Below are 13220 nucleotides of genomic sequence, written 5' to 3'. Positions count from 1 at the left end.
ATGTCCTTACATAAAGCCAGCCATAGAAAGGAGTAGGACTGATTGGATGATGACAGCAAGAAAGCAGAAGTTCAGAGGGACAAAAGCATCTCTATACCTTTATCTGAAATTCTCACCAATGATATACATAAGTATTTCTATTTTTATTTTCTGTCTATTTATTATTTATTTTCAAAAACTCCATAATCAATTATTATCCGCCTGACTGAGATTTACAAGATGACCATAGCTTACTTCATACCAACAATCTCCGTGGGATCAACCCTTACTCACGTAAGGTTTTATTACTTGGACGACCCAGTGCACTTGCTGGTTAGTTGTATCGAAGTTGTGAATGAAAAACAATTTATTAGGACGTGCGTACAGAGTTTTTGGCGCCGTCACCTGAGATCACAATTTCGTGCACCAAGTTTTTGGCGCCGTTGCCGGGGATTGTTCGAGTTTGGACAACTAACGGTTCATCGTGTTGCTCAGATTAGGTAATTTTCTTCTTATTTTGTTTTCAAAAAAAAAATATTTTCAAAAATTTTTCCTTTATTTTTGAAAAAAAATTATAAATCTTTTCAAAAATATATTGTTCTTCAAAATTTTTAAGAATGAATTCTTGAGTTTCATGAAGCATGTTGAAGCCTGTCTGGCTGTAAAGCCATGTCTAAATTCATTTAGACTCTGGCTTCCAACCATCAGCATAGAGGCAAGTTAATTTGATAATTAATGAGCAGTATATCTGAGTTACATTCTAAAGCTTGGCTGGCTATTAAGCCATGCCTAACCCTCAGATTGGAGCATTAGACTAAGAGTACAAGATTCCTGGAATTCATATTAAAAATTTTGGAATCCTTATTTTTCTTTTTCACATTAATTTTTGAAAAATAAAAAAAAATCATAAAATCATAAAAATAAAAAAAAAATATTTTGTGTTTCTTGTTTGAGTCTTGAGTCAATTTTAAGTTTGGTGTCAATTGTATGTTGTAAAGTTTGCATAAAATTTTCGAAAAATTCATGCATTCATAGTATTCATCATGATCTTCAAGTTGTTCTTGGCCATTCTTCTTGTTTGATCTTCATATTTTCTTGTTTTGTGTCTTTTCTTGTTTTTCATATGCATTCTTGCATTCATAGTGTCTATACATGAAAAATTTCTAAGTTTGGTGTCTTGCATGTTTTCTTTGCATTAAAAATTTTTCAAAAATATGTTCTTGATGTTCATCATGATCCTCAAAGTGTTCTTGGTGTTCATCTTGACATTCATAGTGTTCTTGCATGCATCACATATTTAGATCCAAAAGTTTCATGCATTGCATCATTTTTCATGTTTTTCTCTCTCATCATAAAAAATTCAAAAATTCAAAAAAAAATATCTTTCCCTTTTTTACTCATAAATTTTGAAAATTTGAGTTGACTTTTTCATAACTTTTTAAAACTTAGTTGTTTCTTATGAGTCAAATCAAATTTTCAATTTAAAAATCTTATCTTTTTCAAAATCTTTTTCAAAAATCATATCCTTTTCACTTTTCTTATTTATTTTCGAAAATTTTTGAAATATTTTTCAAAAATCTTTTTCTTATCTTTACCTCCTAATTTTCGAAAATAACATCATCAATTAATGTTTTGATTCAAAAATTTCAAGTTTTTTACTTGCTTGCTAAGAAAGATTCAAACTTTAAGTTCTAGAATCATATCTTATGATTTCTTGTGAATCAGGTCATTAATTGTGATTCTAAAAATCAAATCTTTTTCAAAAACTAATTTCAATCATATCTTTTCAAAAATATCTTCTTATCTTATCTTTTTCAAAAATTTGATTTTAAAATATCTTTTCCAACTTATTATCTTCTTATCTTTTCAAAAATTGATTTTCAAAATTTGTTTCAACTAACTAACTAACTTTTTGTTTGTTTCTTATCTTTTTCAAAACTACCTAACTAACTCTCTCTCTCTCATTTTCAAAAATATCTTCCCTCTTTTTCAAAAATTCTTTTTAATTAACTAATTATTTCAAATTTTAAATTTAATTTTAATTTTCAAAAATCACTAACCATTTTTCAAAAATAATTTTCGAAATTTCTCTTTCTCTCTCATCTCCTCTCCCATCCAAAAATTAGAACACTACCTCCCTCTCTGTGTTCGAGTTTTTTTCTTCCCTTCTTTACATTACATTCTTTTCTTCTTCTACTCACACAGGGGAACCTCTATACCTGGGTAAAAAGGATCCCTATTATTATTATTTTTCTGTTCCCTCTTTTTCATATGAGCAGGAGTAAGGACAAGAATATTCTTGTTGAAGCAGATCCAGAACCTGAAAGGACTCTGAAGAGGAAACTAAGAGAAGCTAAAGTACAACAATCCAGCAAGCACCTTTCAGAAATTTTCAAACAAGAAGAGGAGATGGCAGCCAAAAATAATAATAATGCAAGGAGGATGCTTGGTGACTTTACTGCACCTAATTCTAATTTACATGGAAGAAGCATCTCCATCCCCACCATTGGAGCAAACAATTTTGAGCTGAAACCTCAATTAGTTTCTCTGATGCAGCAGAACTGCAAGTTCCATGGACTTCCATCTAAAGATCCTTTTCAGTTTTTAACTGAATTCTTACAGATCTGTGATACTGTTAAGACTAATAGAGTAGATCCTGAAGTCTACAGGCTCATGCTTTTCCCGTTTTCTGTAAGAGACAGAGCTAGAATATGGTTGGACTCTCAGCCCAAAGATAGCCTGAACTCTTGGGATAAGCTGGTCACGACTTTCTTAGCCAAGTTATTTCCTCCTCAAAAGCTGAGCAAGCTTAGAGTGGATGTTCAAACCTTCAGACAGAAAGAAGGTGAATCCCTCTATGAAGCTTGGGAGAGATACAAGCAACTGACCAAAAAGTGTCCTTCTGACATGCTTTCAGAATGGACCATCCTGGATATATTCTATGATGGTCTGTCTGAATTAGCTAAGATGTCATTGGATACTTCTGCAGGTGGATCCATTCACCTAAAGAAAATGCCTGCAGAAGCTCAAGAACTCATTGACATGGTTGCTAATAACCAGTTCATGTACACTTCTGAGAGGAATCCTGTGAGTAATGGGATGCCTCAGAAGAAGGGAGTTCTTGAAATTGATACTCTGAATGCCATATTGGCTCAAAATAAAATATTGACTCAGTAAGTCAATATGATTTCTCAGAGTCTGAATGGAATGCAAGCTGCATCTAACAGTACTCAAGAGGCATCTGCTGAAGAAGAAGCTTATGATCCTGAGAACCCTGCAATAGCAGAGGTAAATTATATGGGTGAACCTTATGGAAACACCTATAACCCCTCATGGAGAAATCACCCAAATCTCTCATGGAAGGATCAACAAAAGCCTCAACAAGGCTTTAATAATGGTGGAAGAAACAGGTTTAGCAATAGCAAGCCTTTTCCATCCTCCACTCAGTAACAGACAGAGAACTCTGAACAAAATACCTCTAATTTAGTAAATTTAGTCTCTGATCTATCTAAGGCCACTGTGAGTTTCATGAATGAAACAAGGTCCTCCATTAGAAATTTGGAAGCACAAGTGGGCCAACTGAGTAAAAGAATCACTGAAACCCCCTAGTACTCTCCCAAGCAATACAGAAGAAAATCCAAAAGGAGAGTGCAAGGCCATTGATATAACCATCATGGCCGAATCCAAAGAGGAAGGGGAGGACGTGAATCCCAAGGAGGAAGACCTCCTGGGACTTCCAGTGATCAATAAGGAGTTTCCCTTTGAGGAACCAAAGGAATCTGAGGCTCATCTAGAGACCATAGAGATTCCATTGAACCTCCTTATGCCATTCATGAGCTCTGATGAGTATTCTTCTTCTGAAGAGAATAAGGATGTTACTGAAGAGCAAGTTGCCAAGTTCCTTGGTGCAATCATGAAGCTGAATGCCAATTTATTTGGTAATGAGACTTGGGGAGATGAACCTCCCCTGTTTACCAATGAATTAAATGCATTGGATTAACTAAGATTGCCTCAGAAGAAACAGGATCCTGGAAAGTTCCTAATACCTTGTACCATAGGCACCATGACCTTTGAGAAGGCTCTATGTGACCTTGGGTCAGGGATAAACCTCATGCCACTCTCTGTAATGGAGAAGCTAGGAATCTTTGAGGTACAAGCTGCTAGAATCTCACTAGAGATGGCAGATAACTCAAGAAAAGAGGCTTATGGACAAGTAGAGGACATGTTAGTAAAAGTTGAAGGCCTTTACATCCCTGCTGATTTCATAATCCTAGATACTGGGAAGGATGAGGATGAATCCATCAACCTTGGAAGACCATTCCTAGCCACAGCAAGAGCTGTGATTGATGTTGACAGAGGTGAACTAGTCCTTCAAGTGAATGAGGACACCCTTGTGTTTCAAACTCAAGGTTATCCTTCTGTGAACATGGAAAAGAGGCACAGTAAGCTTCTCTCAAAACAGAGTCAAACAGAGCCCCCACAGTCAAACTCTAAGTTTGGTGTTGGGGAGTCTCAACAATGCTCTGAATATCTGTGAGGCTCTATGAGAGCCCACTGTCAAGCTATTGACATTAAAGAAGCGCTTGTTGGGAGGCAACCCAATTTTTATTTATCTAATTTTATTTTTATTGTTCTTTCATGTTTTATTAGGTTCATGATCATGTGGAGTCACAAAATAAATATAAAAATTGAAAACGGAATCAAAAACAACAGAAGAAAAATCACACCCTGAAGGGGGATCTTACTGGCGTTTAAACGCTAGTAAGGAGCATCTGTCTGGCGTTCAATGCCAGAACAGAGCATGTTTCTGGCGTTGAACGCCAGAAACAAGCAGCATCCTGGCGTTCAGACGCCAGAAATGCACAGTGAGGAAAGCTGGCGCTGAACACCAGAAACAAGCATAGAACTGGCATTTAACGCCAGATATATGCTGCATCTGGGCGCTGAACGCCCAGAACAAGCATCAATTCGGCGTTTAAACGCCAGAATTGTATGCAAGGGCGTTTTACATGCCTAATGGGTGCAGGGATGTAAATCCTTGACACCTCAGGATCTGTGGACACCACAGGATCATCTCAAGATCTGTGAATCTCACAGGATCCCAACCCAGCTCACCCTCTCTCTCTCTCCATTCATGGTCATCCCTTCTGTTTTCCATTCACCACTCACATCCATACACACATCCCTCCATCTCCTCCATACCTTCTTCTTCTTCTTCTTCCTCTTCTATTCTTTCTTCTTTTGCTCGAGGGCGAGCAACATTCTAAGTTTGGTGTGGTAAAAGCATAAGCTTTTTGTTTTTCCATTACCATTGATGGCACCTAAGACCGGAGAAACCTCTAGAAAAGGGGAAGGGAAGACAAAGGCTTCCACCTCTGAGTCATGAGAGATGGAAAGATTCATCTCAAGGGTCTATAGCTCAGTGGTAGAACATGTGGCTGCAAATCAAGAGATCCCTGAGATACCTCAGGGGATGCACTTCCCTCCACATAATTATTGGAAGCAATTGAGGATAGGAATACCAAAAATCACTAGGGATCAAGCCACAAAGGCAAGGAAGAGACATAGAAGAGCTCAAGGACATCATTGGTTCCTCAAGAAGGAAACGCCACCATCACTAAGGTGGACTCATTCCTTGTTCTTACTTTCTCTATTTTTCATTTTCTTTATGTTAAGTGCTTATCTATGTTTGTGTCTTATTACATGATCATTAGTAGTTAGTAACTTTGTCTTAAAGTTATGAATGTCCTATGAATCCATCACCTCTCTTAAATGAAAAATATTTTAATTCAAAAGAACAAGAAGTACATGAGTTTCGAATTTATCCTTGAACTTAGTTTAATTATATTGATGTGGTCACAATACTTTTTTGTTTTCTGAATGAATGCTTGAACAGTGCATATGTCTTTTGAAGTTGTTGTTTTAGAATGTTAAATATGTTGGCTCTTAAAAGAATGATGACAAGGAAACATGTTATTTGATAATCTGAAAAATCATAAAAATAATTCTTGAAGCAAGAAAAAGCAGCAAAGAACAAAGCTTGCAGAAAAAAATTAGAAAAAAAAAGATAACGAAAAAAAAAGAGAGAAAAAGCAAGCAGAAAAAGCCAAAAGCTCTTAAAACCAAGAGGCAAGAGCAAAAAGCCAATAACCCTTAAAACCAAAAGGCAAGGGTAAATAAAAAGGATCCCAAGGCTTTGAGCATCAGTGGATAGGAGGGCCTAAAGGAATAAAATCCTAGCCTAAGCGGCTAAATCAAGCTATCCCTAACCATGTGCTTGTGGCGTGAAGGTGTCAAGTGAAAACATGAGACTGGGCGGTTAAAGTCAAGGTACAAAGCAAAAGAAGAGTGTGCTTAAGAACCCTGGACACCTCTAATTAGGGACTTTAGCAAAGCTGAGTCACAATCTGAAAAGGTTCACCTAGTTATGTGTCTGTGGCATTTATGTATCCGGTGGTAATACTGGAAAACAAAGTGCTTAGGGCCACGGCCAAGACTCATAAAGTAGCTGTGTTCAAGAATCAACATACTAAACTAGGAGAATCAATAACACTATCTGAACTCTGAGTTCCCATAGATGCCAATCATTCTGAACCTCAATGGATAAAGTGAGATGCCAAAACTATTCAAGAGGCAAAAAGTTACAAGTCCCTCTCATCTGATTGGAGCTATGTTTCATTGATAGTTTGGAATTTATAGTATATTCTCTTCTTTTTATCCTATTTGATTTTCAGTTGCTTGGAGACAAGCAACAATTTAAGTTTGGTGTTGTGATGAGCAGATAATTTATACGCTTTTTGGCATTATTTTTAGTATGTTTTTAGTAGGATCTAGTTACTTTTAGGGATGTTTTTATTAGTTTTTATATTAAATTCACATTTCTGGACTTTACTATGAGTTTGTGTGTTTTTCTGTGATTTCAGGTATTTTCTGGCTGAAATTGAGGGACTTGAGCAAAAATCAGATTCAGAGGTTGAAGAAGGACTGCTGATGATGTTGGATTCTGACCTCCCTGCACTCAAAGTGGATTTTCTGGAGCTACAGAACTCAAAATGGCGCGCTTCCAATTGTGTTCGAAAGTAGACATCCAGGGATTTCCAGCAATATATAATAGTCCATACTTTGGCCGAGTTTAGATGACACAAAAGGGCGTTGAACGCCAGTTCTACGCTGTAGTCTGGAGTTAAACGCCAGAAACACGTCACGAACCAGAGTTGAACGCCAAAAACACGTTACAACTTGGCGTTCAACTCCAAAAGGAGCCTCTGCACGTGGAAAGCTAAAGCTCAGCCCAAGCACACACCAAAGTGGGACCTGGAAGTAGATTTCTGCATTTAAACTTAATTATGTAAACCCTAGTAACTAGTTTAGTATAAGTAGGATTTTTTACTATTGTATTAGACATCTTGGGACGTCTAGTTCTTAGTTCATGGGGGCTGGCCATTCGGCCATGCCTGAACCTTTTTTTTATGTATTTTTCAACGGTAGAGTTTCTACACTCCATAGATTAAGGTGTGGAGCTCTGCTGTTCCTCATGAATTAATGCAAAGTACTACTGTTTTTTTATTCAATTCAACTTATTCCGCTTCTAAGATATTCATTCGTGCTTCAATATTAATGTGATGAACGTGACAATCATCATCATTCCCCCACGAACGCGTGCCTGACAACCACTTCCGTTCCACCTTAGATTGAATGATTATCTCTTGGATGTCTTAATCAGAATCTTCGTGGTGTAAGCTAGATTGATGGCGGCATTCATGAGAATATGGAAAGTCTAAACCTTGTCTGTGGTATTCCGAGTAGGATTCTCGGATTGAATGACTGTGATGAACTGCAAACTCGCGAGTGCTGGGCGTAGTGACAGACGCAAAAGGAGGGTGAATCCTATTCTAGTATGATCGAGAACCTCAGATGATTAGCCGTGCTGTGACAGAGTATTTGGACCATTTTTACAAGAGGATAGGATGCAGCCATTGACCACGGTGATGCCTCCAGATGATTAGCCATGCAGTGACAGCGCATCGGATCATTTTCACAGAGAGGATGAAAAGTAGCCATTGACAATGGTGATGTCCTTACATAAAGCCAGCCATAGAAAGGAGTAGGACTGATTGGATGAAGACAGCAGGAAAGCAGAAGTTCAGAGGGATGAAAGCATCTCTATACCTTTATCTGAAATTCTCACCAATGATATACATAAGTATTTCTATTTTTATTTTTTGTCTATTTATTATTTATTTTCAAAAACTCCATAATCAATTATTATCCGCCTGACTGAGATTTACAAGATGACCATAGTTTGCTTTATACCAACAATCTCCGTGGGATCGACCCTTACTCACGTAAGGTTTTATTACTTGGACGACCCAGCGCACTTGCTGGTTAGTTGTATCGAAGTTGTGAATGAAAAATAATTTATTAAGACGTGTGTACAGAGTTTTTGGCGCCGTTGCCTGAGATCACAATTTCGTGCACCACTCCTCCGGTTTTTTGTCCAGTTTTTTTTTACATTGTTCTGACCCTCGTTCTTTAAATGACACTATCCCGAGGAAGACACCTAAAGGCGAGCCGTAATGGCCTCATCTTCGACAGTCTCCTCCGGTTTTTTTTTGGGTTTTTTTGGGTTTTTTTTTCTTTTTTACGTTGTGCTGACCCTCGTTCTTTGAATGATGCTATCATGGGGAGGACACCTAAAGGCGAGCCGTAATGGCCTCATCTTTGGCAAGCTCCTCCGGTTTTTTTCAGGTTTTTTTTTTACGTTGTGCTGACCCTCGTTCTTTAAATGACGCTATCCCGAGGAGGACTCCTAAAGGCGAGCCGTAATGGCCTCATCTTCGGTAGGCTCCTCCGGTTTTTTTTCTGGTTTTTTTTTTTAAGTTGTGCTGACCCTCATTCTTTAAATGACACTTTCCCGAGGATGACACCTAAAGGCGAGCTGTAATGGCCTCATCTTCGGCAGGCTCCTCCGGTTTTTTTTTTACCGGGTTTTTTTTTTGTACGTTGTGCTGACCCTCGTTCTTTAAATGATGTTTTCTCGAGGAGGACACCTAAAGGCGAGCCGTAATCGACTCATCTTCAGCAGGCACCTCCATTTTTTTTTTACGTTGTGCTGACCCTCGTTCTTTAAATGATGCTATCCCGAGTAGGACACCTAAAGGAGAGCCGTAATCGCCTCATCTTCGGCATGCTCCTCCGGTTTTTTTTCCAGTTTTTTTTTACGTTGTTCTGACCATCGTTTTTTAAATGACGCTATCCCGAGGAAGACACCTAAAGGCGAGCCGTAATGGTCTCATCCTCGGCAGGCTCCTCCATTTTTTTTGGGTTTTTTTCCGGGTTTTTTTTACGTTGTTCTGACCCTCGTTCTTTAAATGACGCTATCCCGATGAGAACACCTAAAGGCGAGCCGTAATGGCCTAATCTTTGGCAGGATCCTCCATTTTTTTTTCCGGTTTTTTTTTAACGTTGTGCTGACCCTCGTTCTTTAAATGACGCTATCGTGAGGAGGACACCTAGAGGTGAGCCGTAATCGCCTCATCTTCAGCAGGCTACTCCATTTTTTTTCCGGTTTTTTCCTTTTTTATACGTTATGCTGACCCTCGTTCTTTAATTGATGCTATCCCGAGGAGGATACCTAAAGGCAAGCAGTAATGGCCTCATCTTCAGTAGGCTCCTCTATTTTTTTCGGTTTTTTCCTTTTTTTTTTTTACGTTGTGCTGACCCTCGTTCTTTAAATGATGCTATCCCGAGGAGGACACCTAAAGGCGAGCCATAATCGCCTCATCTTCGGCAAGCTCTTTGATGAGCGGATAATTTATACGCTTTTTGGCATTCTTTTTAGTATGTTTTTAGTAGGATCGAGTTACTTTTAGGGATGTTTTTATTAGTTTTTATGTTAAATTTATATTTCTGGACTTTACTATGATTTTGTGTGTTTTTCTGTGATTTCAGGTATTTTCTGGCTGAAATTGAGGGACTTGAGCAAAAATCAGATTCAGAGGTTGAAGAAGGACTGCTGATGCTGTTGGATTCTGTCCTCCCTACACTCAAAGTGGATTTTCTGGTGCTACAGAACTCAAAATGGCGCTCTTCCAACTGCGTTGAAAAGTAGACATCCAGGGCTTTCCAGCAATATATAATAGTCCATACTTTGGCCAAGCTTAGACGACGCAAAAGGGCATTGAACGCCAGTTCTATGCTGCAGTCTGGAGTTAAACGCTAGAAACATGTCACGAACCAGAGTTGAACGCCAAAAAGACGTTACAACTTGGCGTTCAACTCCAAAAGGAGCCTCTGCACGTGGAAAGCTAAAGCTCAGCCCAAGGACACACCAAAGTGGGCCCTGGAAGTGGATTTCTGCATTTAAACTTAATTTTGTAAACCCCAGTAACTAGTTTAGTATAAATAGGACTTTTTACTATTGTATTAGACATCTTGGGACGTCTAGTTCTTAGATCATGGGGGCTGGCCATTCGGTCATGCCTGAACCTTTCACTTATGTATTTTTCGACGGTAGAGTTTCTACACTCCATAGATTAAGGTGTGGAGCTCTGCTGTTCCTCATGAATTAATGCAAAGTACTACTGTTTTCCTATTCAATTCAACTTATTCCGCTTCTAAGATATTCATTCGTGCTTCAATATGAATGTGATGAACGTGACAATCATCATCATTCCCCCACGAACGTGTGCTTGACAACCACTTCTGTTCCACCTTAGATTGAATGATTATCTCTTGGATCTCTTAATCAGAATCTTCGTGGTGTAAGCTAGATTGATGGCGGCATTCATGAGAATCCGGAAAGTCTAAACCTTGTCTGTGGTATTCCGAGTAGGATTCTAGGATTGAATGACTGTGACGAACTTCAAACTCGCGAGTGCTGGGCGTAGTGACAAACGCAAAAGGAGGGTGAATCCTATTCTAGTATGATCAAGAACCTCAGATGATTAGCCGTGCTGTGACAGAGCATTTGGACCATTTTCACAAGAGGATAGGATGCAGCCATTGACCACGGTGATGCCTCCAGATGATTAGCCATGCAGTGACTACGCATTGGATCATTTTCACAGAGAGGATGAAAAGTAGCCATTGACAATGGTGATGTCCTTACATAAAGCCAGCCAAAGAAAGGAGTAGGACTGATTGGATGCAGACAGCAGGAAAGCAGAAGTTCAGAGGGACGAAAGCATCTCTATACCTTTATCTGAAATTCTCACCAATGATATACATAAGTATTTCTATTTTTATTTTCTGTCTATTTATTATTTATTTTCGAAAACTCCATAATCAATTATTATCCGCCTGACTGAGATTTACAAGATAACCATAGCTTCCTTCATACCAACAATCTCCGTGGGATCGACCCTTACTCACGTAAGGTTTTATTACTTGGACGACCCAGTGCACTTGCTGGTTAGTTGTATCGAAGTTGTGAATGAAAAACAATTTATTAAGACGTGCGTACAGAGTTTTTGGCACCGTTGCCTGAGATCACACTTTCGTGCACCACTCCTACGGTTTTTTTTCCAGTTTTTTTTTTACATTGTTCTGACCCTCGTTCTTTAAATGACACTATCCCGAGGAAGACACCTAAAGGCGAGCCGTAATGGCCTCATCTTCGACAGCCTCCTCTAGTTTTTTTTTTGGGTTTTTTTTCGGTTTTTTTTTACGTTGTGCTGACCCTCGTTCTTTAAATGATGCTATCATGAGGAGGACACCTAAAGGCGAGCCGTAATGGCCTCATCTTCGGCAGGCTCCACCGGTTTTTTTCTGGTTTTTTTTTTACGTTGTGCTGACCCTCGTTCTTTAAATGACGCTATCCCGAGGAGGACACCTAAAGGCGAGCCATAATGACCTCATCTTCGGCAGGCTCCTCCAGTTTTTTTTCAGGTTTTTTTTTTGTACGTTGTGCTGACCCTCGTTCTTTAAATGACGCTATCCCGAGGAGGGCACCTAAAGGCGAGCCGTAATCGACTCATCTTCAGCAGGCTCCTCCGGTTTTTTTCTGGTTTTTTTTTTACGTTGTGCTGACCCTCGTTCTTTAAATGACACTATCCCGAGGAGGACATCTAAAGGCGAGCCGTAATGGCCTCATCTTCGGCAGGCTCCTCCGGTTTTTTATTTACCGGGTTTTTTTTCGTACGTTGTGCTGACCCTCGTTCTTTAAATGACGTTATCCTGAGGAGGACACCTAAAGGTGAGCCGTAATCGACTCATCTTTAGCAAGCTCCTCCGCTTTTTTCTTTTTACGTTGTGCTGACCCTCGTTCTTTAAATGATGCTATCCTGAGGAGGACTCCTAAAGGTGAGCCGTAATCGCCTCATCTTCGACAAGCTCCTCCGGTTTTTTTTCCAATTTTTTTTACGTTGTTCTGACCCTCATTTTTTAAACGACGCTATCCCGAGGAAGACACCTAAAGGCGAGCCGTAATGGCCTCATCTTCGGCAGGCTCCTCCGTTTTTTTTTTTTTTGGGTTTTTTGCCGATTTTTTTTTAGGTTGTTCTGACCCTCGTTCTTTAAATGACGCTATCCCGAAGAGGACACCTAAAGGCGAGCCGTAATGGCCTAATCTTCGGCAGGATCCTCCATTTTTTTTCGGGTTTTTTTTAACGTTGTGCTGACCCTCGTTCTTTAAATGACGCTATCGTGAGGAGGACACCTAGAGGCGAGCCGTAATCGCCTCATCTTCAGCAGGCTCCTCCGGTTTTTTCCGGTTTTTTCCTTTTTTTATAAGTTATGCTGACCCTCGTTCTTTAAATGACGCTATCCCCAGGAAGATACCTAAAGGCAAGCCGTAATGGCCTCATCTTCAGCAGGCTCCTTTATTTTTTTTTTCGGTTTTTTTGGGTTTTTTTTTACGTTGTGCTGACCCTCGTTCTTTAAATGATGCTATCCCGAGGAGGACACCTAAAGGCGAGCCGTAATGGCCTCATCTTCGGCGGGCTCTCCCGGTTTTTTTTTCCGGTTTTTTTTTGTACGTTGTGCTAACCCTCGTTCTTTAAAAGACGCTATCCCGTGGAGGACACCTAAAGGCGAGCCGTAATCGACCCGTCTTCAGCAGGCTCCTCCGTTTTTTTTTTCTTACGTTGTGCTGACCCTCGTTCTTTAAATGATGCTATCCCGAGGAGGACACCTAAAGGCGAGCCGTAATCGCCTCATCTTCGACAGGCTCCTCCGGTTTTTTTTTTAGGTTTTTTTCTGATTTTTTTTTACGTTGTTCTAACCCTTGTTCTTTAAATGAC

At 39.4% G+C, this 13220-nt stretch overlaps 1 non-coding gene across 1 annotated transcript; it reads right to left on the bottom strand.

Moving 5' to 3' along the window:
- Window positions 1-2784: 2784 nt before the first annotated feature.
- LOC112738749 (small nucleolar RNA R71) lies at window positions 2785-2892 on the bottom strand. The gene has a single exon (XR_003169692.1). It is a non-coding gene; the product is annotated as a small nucleolar RNA R71 (small nucleolar RNA).
- Window positions 2893-13220: the final 10328 nt, after the last annotated feature.

The sequence above is a fragment of the Arachis hypogaea genome, chromosome 13 (genome assembly GCF_003086295.3).
Source record: "Arachis hypogaea cultivar Tifrunner chromosome 13, arahy.Tifrunner.gnm2.J5K5, whole genome shotgun sequence".
Lineage (NCBI taxonomy): Eukaryota > Viridiplantae > Streptophyta > Magnoliopsida > Fabales > Fabaceae > Arachis > Arachis hypogaea.
Note: the sequence above shows the minus strand (reverse complement) of the source record. Positions and strands in the feature narration are given on the sequence as shown.